This window comes from Oncorhynchus keta, chromosome 15, assembly GCF_023373465.1.
Source record: "Oncorhynchus keta strain PuntledgeMale-10-30-2019 chromosome 15, Oket_V2, whole genome shotgun sequence".
NCBI classification, from domain to species: Eukaryota; Metazoa; Chordata; class Actinopteri; order Salmoniformes; family Salmonidae; genus Oncorhynchus; species Oncorhynchus keta.
The window spans coordinates 4,697,139-4,706,821 of NC_068435.1; the positions used below are offsets into that span (position 1 = coordinate 4,697,139).

The window sequence follows — 9,683 nt, forward strand, 5'->3', positions numbered from 1 at the left end:
CACCTCCCTCCCTCTCTCACTCCCTGTCCACCAACCTCCCTCTCTCTCTCCCTGTCCACCTCCCTCCCCTCTCACTCCCTGTCCACCAACCTCCCTCTCTCACTCCCTGTCCACCAACCTCCTTCTCTCCCCTCTCACTCCCTGTCCACCTCCCTCCCTCTCTCTCTCTCCCTGTCCACCTCCCTCCCCCTCTCACTCCCTGTCCACCAACCTCCCTCTCTCTCTCCCTGTCCACCTCCCTCCCTCTCTCTCTCCCTGTCCACCTCACTCCCTGTCCACCAACCTCCCCTCTCCCTCCCCCTCTCTCTCCCTGTCCACCTCCCTCCCCCTCTCTCTCCATGTCCACCTCACTCCCTGTCCACCAACCTCCTTCTCTCTCCCCCTCTCACTCCCTGTCCACCTCCCTCCCTCTCTCTCTCCCTGTCCACCTCCCTCCCCCTCTCACTCCCTGTCCACCAACCTCCCTCCTCCTCCCCTCTCTCTCCCTGTCCACCTCCCTCCCCCTCTCTCTCCATGTCCACCTCACTCCCTGTCCATCAACCTCCTTCTCTCCCTCCCTCTCTCCCCTGTCCACCTCCCCTCCCTCTCTCTCCCTGTCCACCTCCCTCCCCCTCTCACTCCCTGTCCACCTCCCTCCCCCTCTCTCCCCTGTCCACCTCCCTCCCCTCTCACTCCCTGTCCACCTCCCTCCTCTCTCTCTCCCTGTCCACCTCCCTCCCCCTCTCTCTCCCTGTCCACCTCCCTCCCCCTCTCACTCCCTGTCCACCAACCTCCTTCTCTCTCCCCCTCTCACTCCCTGTCCACCAACCTCCCTCTCTCTCTCCCTGTCCACCTCCCTCCCCCTCTCACTCCCTGTCCGCCAACCTCCTTCTCTCTCTCCCTGTCCATCTCCCTCCCCTCTCTCTCCCTGTCCACCTCCCTCCCAGAGGAGGTCTGAGAGAGAGAGAGGCAGAGGAGGTCTGAGAGAGAGAGGCAGAGGAGGTCTGAGAGAGGGAGGCAGGAGGTCTGAGAGAGGGAGGCAGGAGGTCTGAGAGAGAGAGAGGCAGAGGAGGTCTGAGAGAGAGAGAGAGAGAGAGAGAGAGAGAGGCAGAGGAGGTCTGAGAGAGGGAGGCACAGGAGGTCTGAGAGAGAGAGAGAGAGAGAGGCAGAGGAGGTCTGGTCTGAGAGAGAGAGGGAGGCAGAGGAGGTCTGAGAGAGGGAGGCAGAAGAGGTCTGGTCTGAGAGAGAGAGGGAGGCAGAGGAGGTCTGAGAGAGGGAGGCAGAGGAGGTCTGGTCTGAGAGAGAGAGGCAGAGGAGGTCTGGTCTGAGAGAGAGAGGGAGAGGAGGTCTGGTCTGAGAGAGAGAGGGAGGCAGAGGAGGTCTGAGAGAGAGAGGCAGAGGAGGTCTGAGAGAGGGAGGCAGAGGAGGTCTGGTCTGAGAGAGGGAGGCAGAGGAGGTCTGGTCTGAGAGAGAGAGGCAGAGGAGGTCTGAGAGAGGGAGGCAGAGGAGGTCTGAGAGAGGGAGGCAGAGGAGGTCTGAGAGAGGGAGGCAGAGGAGGTCTGAGAGAGGGAGGCAGAGGAGGTCTGAGAGAGAGAGGCAGAGGAGGTCTGAGAGAGAGAGGCAGAGGAGGTCTGAGAGAGGGAGGCAGAGGAGGTCTGAGAGAGAGAGAGAGAGAGAGAGAGAGAGAGAGAGAGAGAGGCAGAGGAGGTCTGGTCTGAGAGAGAGAGGCAGAGGAGGTCTGAGAGAGAGAGGCAGAGGAGGTCTGAGAGAGAGAGAGAGAGAGAGAGAGAGAGAGAGAGAGAGAGGCAGAGGAGGTCTGAGAGAGAGAGGCAGAGGAGGTCTGAGAGAGAGAGGCAGAGGAGGTCTGAGAGAGAGAGAGAGAGAGGCAGAGGAGGTATGAGAGAGAGAGAGGCAGAGGAGGTCTGAGAGAGGGAGGCAGAGGAGGTCTGAGAGAGAGAGAGGCAGAGGAGGTCTGAGAGAGGGAGGCAGAGGAGGTCTGAGAGAGAGAGAGGCAGAGGAGGTCTGAGAGAGAGGCAGTGGAGGTCTGAGATAGAGAGAGGCAGAGGAGGTCTGAGAGAGAGGGAGGCAGAGGAGGTCTGAGAGAGAGGGAGGCAGAGGAGGTCTGAGAGAGAGAGGGAGAGGAGGTCTGAGAGAGAGAGGCAGAGGAGGTCTGAGAGAGAGAGGCAGAGGAGGTCTGAGAGAGGGAGGCAGAGGAGGTCTGAGAGAGGGAGGCAGAGGAGGTCTGAGAGAGAGGCAGAGGAGGTCTGAGAGAGAGAGGCAGAGGAGGTCTGAGAGAGGGAGGCAGAGGAGGTCTGAGAGAGAGGGAGGCAGAGGAGGTCTGAGAGAGGGAGGCAGAGGAGGTCTGAGAGAGAGAGAGAGAGGCAGAGGAGGTCTGAGAGAGGGAGGCAGGAGGTCTGAGAGAGAGAGAGGCAGAGGAGGTCTGAGAGAGGGAGGCACAGGAGGTCTGAGAGAGAGAGAGAGAGAGAGGCAGAGGAGGTCTGGTCTGAGAGAGAGAGGGAGGCAGAGGAGGTCTGAGAGAGGGAGGCAGAAGAGGTCTGGTCTGAGAGAGAGAGGGAGGCAGAGGAGGTCTGAGAGAGGGAGGCAGAGGAGGTCTGGTCTGAGAGAGAGAGGCAGAGGAGGTCTGGTCTGAGAGAGAGAGGGAGAGGAGGTCTGGTCTGAGAGAGAGAGGGAGGCAGAGGAGGTCTGAGAGAGAGAGGCAGAGGAGGTCTGAGAGAGGGAGGCAGAGGAGGTCTGGTCTGAGAGAGGGAGGCAGAGGAGGTCTGGTCTGAGAGAGAGAGGCAGAGGAGGTCTGAGAGAGGGAGGCAGAGGAGGTCTGAGAGAGGGAGGCAGAGGAGGTCTGAGAGAGGGAGGCAGAGGAGGTCTGAGAGAGAGAGGCAGAGGAGGTCTGAGAGAGAGAGGCAGAGGAGGTCTGAGAGAGGGAGGCAGAGGAGGTCTGAGAGAGAGAGAGAGAGAGAGAGAGAGAGAGAGAGAGAGAGAGAGAGAGAGAGAGAGAGAGGCAGAGGAGGTCTGGTCTGAGAGAGAGAGGCAGAGGAGGTCTGAGAGAGAGAGGCAGAGGAGGTCTGAGAGAGAGAGAGAGAGAGAGAGAGAGAGAGAGAGAGAGAGAGAGGCAGAGGAGGTCTGAGAGAGAGAGGCAGAGGAGGTCTGAGAGAGAGAGGCAGAGGAGGTCTGAGAGAGAGAGAGAGAGAGGCAGAGGAGGTATGAGAGAGAGAGAGGCAGAGGAGGTCTGAGAGAGGGAGGCAGATGAGGTCTGAGAGAGAGAGAGGCAGAGGAGGTCTGAGAGAGGGAGGCAGAGGAGGTCTGAGAGAGAGAGAGGCAGAGGAGGTCTGAGAGAGAGGCAGTGGAGGTCTGAGATAGAGAGAGGCAGAGGAGGTCTGAGAGAGAGGGAGGCAGAGGAGGTCTGAGAGAGAGGGAGGCAGAGGAGGTCTGAGAGAGAGAGGGAGAGGAGGTCTGAGAGAGAGAGGCAGAGGAGGTCTGAGAGAGAGAGGCAGAGGAGGTCTGAGAGAGGGAGGCAGAGGAGGTCTGAGAGAGGGAGGCAGAGGAGGTCTGAGAGAGAGGCAGAGGAGGTCTGAGAGAGAGAGGCAGAGGAGGTCTGAGAGAGGGAGGCAGAGGAGGTCTGAGAGAGAGGGAGGCAGAGGAGGTCTGAGAGAGGGAGGCAGAGGAGGTCTGAGAGAGAGGCAGAGGAGGTCTGAGAGAGAGAGGCAGAGGAGGTCTGAGAGAGGGAGGCAGAGGAGGTCTGAGAGAGAGGGAGGCAGAGGAGGTCTGAGAGAGGGAGGCAGAGGAGGTCTGAGAGAGAGAGGCAGAGGAGGTCTGAGAGAGAGAGGCAGAGGAGGTCTGAGAGAGGGAGGCAGAGGAGGTCTGAGAGAGAGAGAGAGAGAGAGAGAGAGAGAGAGAGAGAGAGAGAGAGAGAGAGAGAGAGAGAGAGGCAGAGGAGGTCTGGTCTGAGAGAGAGAGGCAGAGGAGGTCTGAGAGAGAGAGGCAGAGGAGGTCTGAGAGAGAGAGGCAGAGGAGGTCTGAGAGAGAGAGAGAGAGAGGCAGAGGAGGTCTGGTCTGAGAGAGAGAGGCAGAGGAGGTCTGAGAGAGAGAGGCAGAGGAGGTCTGAGAGAGAGAGAGAGAGAGAGAGAGAGAGAGAGAGAGAGAGAGAGAGAGAGAGAGAGAGAGAGAGAGAGAGGCAGAGGAGGTCTGAGAGAGAGAGAGAGAGAGAGGCAGAGGAGGTCTGAGAGAGAGAGAGAGAGGAGGTCAGAGAGAGAGAGAGGCAGAGGAGGTCTGAGAGAGAGAGAGGCAGAGGAGGTCTGAGAGAGAGGCAGTGGAGGTCTGAGATAGAGAGAGGCAGAGGAGGTCTGAGAGAGAGGGAGGCAGAGGAGGTCTGAGAGAGAGGGAGGCAGAGGAGGTCTGAGAGAGAGAGGGAGAGGAGGTCTGAGAGAGAGAGGCAGAGGAGGTCTGAGAGAGAGAGGCAGAGGAGGTCTGAGAGAGAGGCAGAGGAGGTCTGAGAGAGAGAGGCAGAGGAGGTCTGAGAGAGAGAGAGAGAGAGAGAGAGAGAGAGAGAGAGAGAGAGAGAGAGAGAGAGAGAGAGAGAGGGGGAGGCAGAGGAGGTCTGAGAGAGAGAGAGAGGCAGAGGAGGTCTGAGAGAGAGAGAGAGAGAGAGGCAGAGGAGGTCTGGTCTGATTTTCTAAGAGAGAGGCAGAGGAGGTCTGAGAGAGAGAGAGGGAGGCAGAGGAGGTCTGAGAGAGAGAGAGAGAGGGAGGCAGAGGAGGTCTGAGAGAGAGAGGGAGGCAGAGGAGGTCTGAGAGAGAGAGGCAGAGGAGGTCTGAGAGAGAGAGAGAGAGGCAGAGGAGGTCTGAGAGAGAGAGGGAGGCAGAGGAGGTCTGAGAGAGAGAGGGAGGAAGAGGGTGAGCTTGAGTCTGTTAAAAATGGCGGAAGAAAGGGAGATGTTTGTTACAGAAGAATGGTAGAAAGTTTAAACAGACTGAGCTGAAGACAGGAGGAGAAATGGAAGTGACTGAGGTCGAAGTATCTGAGGTGGTACGTGTGGTAAAGTTATCGGAGGCTCTCGGAGGCTTGCACCAAGAGTCAGGATAAAAATGAGTCTGTGACAGTTTCAAGCAAACTATAAGGGAGTTGTACTCCAGTCTAGTAGGTGGCGGTAATGCAACACTTATTGGATACCGACCACCGTTAAACTTCAACGAAGAAGAATATGTGCCAGAGACCGATATGGGCGCTGGAGATCGGGGTGTGAGAATGTAGATCTTGGCAGGTGTCATGTAATTGTCATTTGTATTGTAACAACAAAAAAATCTTAAGCAGAAGTTCATGCAAATACATAATTTAAGATTAATCAATCGGTATATATTCTGTAATCTCATTATGGAGAGAAGTTTAGACAGAAAATAATTTGCTTCACACTGCCAATATTTTCGATCTGTGGTAGATTAGTTTTTTGATGTAGCGTTAAACCAGACCCTCTCAATCGAGCTGTGTTGATATCGGGCTGTGGTCACATAAGTGTTGTCTCAAGGGGGCAAAACCAGCTCCGCTTTGAAGAGGTTTCTATCTTCTGCATTTCGATCTGCTGTTTCCCTAACGGTATGTCTGTAACAAAGTACTCGTGTTGGACTAATTCTAGAAATGAACAACCGGTGGTTATGTTTGATGAAGAAAGAGACATGTTGAATGACACTTGACAAGGACAAGCTAACACGATAGTTACTCATTAGAGTAATGAGTTAGTTAAATATTCATGTGAACAATACTATTGTTTGAATGCTTGTGAAAATATCTCTTGTCCTTGCTACTATAGCTGGCTATGTTTTTCTGACTGGTTAAGTTAGTTTCAGGTATCTATAAACACTGCAAATGATGCACTGCTAGTCATCTTCATCGGTTTGAATCACACTGATCAGAATTGTCACTGTTCTGTTTCGGTAATCATTTTTTTTTTAAATGCATCTATCTATTTATGCCAACAGTGTGCAACAATGCTTCATTTACAATAACCGTTACAGATAACTAATCCTAATTGCTAAATTGCCCCATATACATTACCAGTCAAAAGTTCGGACACATCTACTCATTCCAGGGTTTTTCTTTATTTTTTAAAAACTATTTTCTACATTGTAAAATAATAGTGAAATACATCAGAACTATGAGAAAACACACATGTCAAACCTGCATTGTTGGTGAAGGGCTTGTAAAGCGTTTCACTAAGGTGACATAACATTTGATTTGGATCATGTTGTAACAACAAAAAAAAAGTGTTAAAATCAAAACGTATTTATATTTGAGATTCTTAAAATGGCTCACACTTTTGGCATTATTGATGAAGCCTTGTCCCAAAAAAATTCACCATCCTGTGCACGGTCTAGCCTATGTTCAGTTTCAGAAGGAGAACTTTGATAGCTTTCTACTACTTTAATTGATTTGATTAAAAACAATATGTTTCTTGCCCATGATGTATTTCTCAGAGTTATTAACCTCACAATAAGCCAGATTCAAGTAACTTATATTGTGGTGCTGAAACAGAGGAGCTATCACCTGCATGTGCTCTGTAGAGGGTCTATCACTTGCATGTGCTCTGTAGAGGGCCTATCACTTGCATGTGCTCTGTAGAGGGTCTATCACTTGCATGTGCTCTGTAGAGGGTCTATCACCTGCATGTGCTCTGTAGAGGGTCTATCACCTGCATGTGCTCTGTAGAGGGTCTATCACCTGCATGTGCTCTGTAGAGGGTCTATCACTTGCATGTGCTCTGTAGAGGGTCTATCACCTGCATGTGCTCTGTAGAGGGTCTATCACCTGCATGTGCTCTGTAGAGGGTCTATCACCTGCATGTGCTCTGTAGAGGGTCTATCACCTGCATGTGCTCTGTAGAGGGTCTATCACTTGCATGTGCTCTGTAGAGGGTCTATCACTTGCATGTGCTCTGTAGAGGGTCTATCACTTGCATGTGCTCTGTAGAGGGTCTATCACCTGCATGTGCTCTGTAGAGGGTCTATCACCTGCATGTGCTCTGTAGAGGGTCTATCACTTGCATGTGCTCTGTAGAGGGTCTATCACCTGCATGTGCTCTGTAGAGGGTCTATCACCTGCATGTGCTCTGTAGAGGGTCTATCACCTGCATGTGCTCTGTAGAGGGTCTATCAGCAACGCAGATAGACTAGAAAAGGCCAGTATCGGCCTGACTTATCGGCTCGGCCGTTCTTTAGTAAATGGTGCAAATGTAGTATAGTGCAGTTATATATTTTGCAAGTCAATGATACATGTAACTGCCAAAATAAAGGAAACGCCAACACCAAGTGTGTTCAATGCACTTTGGCATAGATTCTACAAGTGTTCTGGAACTCTGGTGTAGATTCTACAAGTGTTCTGGAACTCTGGCGTAGATTCTACAAGTGTTCTGGAACTCTGGCATAGATTCTACAAGTGTTCTGGAACTCTGGCGTAGATTCTACAAGTGTTCTGGAACTCTGGCGTAGATTCTACAAGTGTTCTGGAACTCTGGCGTAGATTCTACAAGTGTTCTGGAACTCTGGCGTAGATTCTACAAGTGTTCTGGAACTCTGGCGTAGATTCTACAAGTGTTCTGGAACTCTGGCGTAGATTCTACAAGTGTTCTGGAACTCTGGCGTAGATTCCACAAGTGTTCTCACCTCTGGAACTCTGGCGTAGATTCTACAAGTGTTCTGGAACTCTGGCGTAGATTCTACAAGTGTTCTGGAACTCTGGCGTAGATTCTACAAGTGTTCTGGAACTCTGGCGTAGATTCTACAAGTGTTCTGGAACTCTGGCGTAGATTCTACAAGTGTTCTGGAACTCTGGCGTAGATTCTACAAGTGTTCTGGAACTCTGGCGTAGATTCTACAAGTGTTCTGGAACTCTGGCGTAGATTCTACAAGTGTTCTGGAACTCTGGCGTCGCATCCCTCCTATATTCTTCCATGAGAAATGAAAATCATTTGGTGTTTTGTTGATGGTGGAAAACAGAATCTCCCATAAGCGTTCAATTGGGTTGATATCTGGAGTCTGAGACGGCTCATCAAACCGTTCAATGACCACTGGTGCCCTGTGGATGGGGGGCATTGTCATTCTATGAGGGCATAGCCATGGTAGCTAAAATAATGGTCTGCACAGCATTTTTATACATGACCCTAAGCATGATGGGATGTTAATTGCTTAATGAACTCACCTGTGTGGAAGCATCTGCTTTTAATACTCTGTATCACTCATTTGTGTTTCCTTTTTTGGGGGTCGTTACCTGTATATGATCCTTTCTTTGATAAGCCACCTTTCATAACTACTAGGGTAGAGGACGCTGCGTGTCAGGGTAGAGGTAGAGGACGCTGCGTGTCATTCTATGAGGGTAGCCATGGTAGCTAAAATAATGGTAGAGGACGCTGCGTGTGTCATGCTGCGATGTTAAGCTTAATGAACTGCGTGTAGGTAGAGGACGCTGCGTGTCAGGGTAGAGGTAGAGGACGCTGCGTGTCAGGGTAGAGGTAGAGGACGCTGCGTGTCAGGGTAGAGGTAGAGGACGCTGCGTGTCAGGGTAGAGGTAGAGGACGCTGCGTGTCAGGGTAGAGGTAGAGGACGCTGCGTGTCAGGGTAGAGGACGCTGTGTGCTAGAGGACGCTGCGTAGAGGTAGAGGACTGTCAGGGTAGAGGACGCTGCGTGTCAGGGTAGAGGGTCAGGGTAGAGGACGCTGCGTGTCAGGGGGTAGAGGAGAGAGGACGCTGCGTGTCAGGGTCAGGGTAGGACGGACGCTGCGTGTCAGGGTAGGGTAGAGGACGCTGCGTGTCGGGGTAGAGGACGCTGCGTGTCAGGGTAGAGGACGCTGCGTGTCAGGGTAGAGGACGCTGCGTGTCGGGGTAGAGGACGCTGCGTGTCAGGGTAGAGGACGCTGCGTGTCAGGGTAGAGGACGCGTGTCAGGGTAGAGGACGCTGCGTGTCGGGGTAGAGGACGCTGCGTGTCGGGGTAGAGGACGCTGCGTGTCGGGGTAGAGGACGCTGCGTGTCGGGGTAGAGGACGCTGCGTGTCGGGGTAGAGGACGCTGCGTGTCGGGGTAGAGGACGCTGCGTGTCGGGGTAGAGGACGCTGCGTGTCGGGGTAGAGGACGCTGCGTGTCAGTGTAGGGTTTCCCAAGGGGTGCACATTTTGGTTTTTGCCCCTCTAACACTACATAGCTGATTCAAAAAAATCAACTCATCATGAAGCTTTGATCATTTCAATCAGCTGTGTCGTGTTAAACCAAAATGGGCAAAACCCAAAACGTGCACCCGTTGTGGTCCCAAGGACTGCCAATGTAAACTACAATCAAATCCATTTTGAAATGATGCATTTTGTCAGATTTCAATAAAACATGGATAGGAGTATTACACTACTGTCCACAAGGGGGCAGTGTACTGAAGCAGAAACAAGTTTATGCACCCCCACTGTCTGTCGTGCCACAATGTGTTGTTGGATACAACTGTCCCTCAGGTACAGGACACATCTCCATAGCCTTTACCAGGGGTACTAAACAGCAGTCCAGAGCCTGCTGGTTCTCTGTTCTACCTGATCATTAATATCACCCACCTAGTGTCCCAGGTCTAAATCAGTCCCTGATTAGAGGGGAATCACCCACCTGGTGTCCCAGGTCTAAATCAGGCCCTGATTAGAAGGGAATCACCCACCTGGTGTCCCAGGTCTA

At 52.6% G+C, this 9,683-nt stretch overlaps 1 long non-coding RNA gene across 1 annotated transcript; it reads left to right on the forward strand.

The window, feature by feature from the left end:
• The first annotated feature begins 7,645 nt into the window (after positions 1-7,645).
• Positions 7,646-9,105, forward strand: LOC127907523 (uncharacterized). Its single transcript, XR_008064721.1, has 3 exons — positions 7,646-8,325; positions 8,436-8,575; positions 8,975-9,105. It is a non-coding gene; the product is annotated as an uncharacterized LOC127907523 (long non-coding RNA).
• The last annotated feature ends 578 nt before the right edge of the window (positions 9,106-9,683 follow it).